Here is a 1426-nt window from a genome sequence, read left to right on the forward strand (position 1 = left end):
GTGTGTGTGTGTGTGTGTGTGTGTGTGTGTGTGTGTGTGTGTGTGTGTGTGTGTGTGTGTTATGTACAAATTTATCTATAGCTCAAGAACTAATCGATCAAATCTTAAAGAATTATATGTGAAATAGGAGTTGAAAAGACTAAAGAATATAATAAAATTAGAAAAATTGTTAATAATAAAAGGATTACCGATTTCTGTCTGAAAAATCTACGTAATTGCTCTAATTTCCGTAAATTTTGAGATATTGAACTGCATTTTTTTTTTTATGGAAAGAGTATCATTAAAAGTAGGTTGGTATTGAATTTGGCGAGGATCGGTGAAGGGGTTACTAATTTTTGCCTAAAAAGTGTACAAGTTATACATATAATCTTATGTAGAGTATTATTAAAGAAAGGTTGTTTTAAATTTGGCGAGAATCGGTGAAGGGATCACCGATTTCTGCTTAAAAAAATGTATAATTTTTATTTGATGGATAGAGTATCATTAAAGGAAGAATGGTTAAAAAAAATGTGCAAATTAGAAACTTGCACATTGCTTCCTCATTATTACAAATCGTTATCATTGCTCCTTTTCAAACTCAATTTTTTTAAATTACACCAACATGATTATTAACATAAAATAGTATGTCTTCTTCATAGAGGAAGCTTTATGAGCGAAATAAAATGATGAGAAAGCAATGTGCAAATTTCTAATTTGCATACTTTCAAAAAACATGGAAGGAAATAGATCTAGTAGATCAAAAACTTTATATTATTAACTTATATTTATATCTTGATTATCATATATGTTACACGTAAGCATACAATTCATGCGTTTCTCTACATTCTTTATTGTATTAAGCGGATTTTTTTTATATTCTTTATTATAATGTAAAAGAATTGAATAAAAACAAATGTTGCATAGTATTTTTACACAGAATCATTTCTTATTTCCTGAAAAGAAATTTTAAATAACTTATTTATCATTTATTACTAACATGAACTAGGAGCATTAAAATATATATGTGTATATATATATATATGTTGTCTATGTTGTGTATGTATATATATATATATATATATATATATATATATATATATATATATACACACAACATAGACAACTTATATATCATTTTCATGTCGACGCGTTAACATTATACCTAGATGATTAATTAATTATAATAGAAGATTTGGGTAATTATGCACTTTAGGGCCCCCCCCCGCCCTCAATGACCTTAACCTTGACATATGTTGTCAATATATCAATGTACTTTGATATATTATATAGGATATATTAGTCAGAGGAGTGAGCTCTCTTCTTCAGTATTACCAAACTTTTTTTGTTTATATCTTTTTAATAAACAATGACCACCAATTTCGGTCAAATATATTTAATTAAAATAAAATAAATAAATTTTTCTTGTAAAAAACTTGGCGCTGCTTTT

The sequence above is a fragment of the Temnothorax curvispinosus genome, unplaced genomic scaffold (assembly GCF_003070985.1).
Source record: "Temnothorax curvispinosus isolate PA1 unplaced genomic scaffold, ASM307098v1 QBEX01005269.1, whole genome shotgun sequence".
Lineage (NCBI taxonomy): Eukaryota > Metazoa > Arthropoda > Insecta > Hymenoptera > Formicidae > Temnothorax > Temnothorax curvispinosus.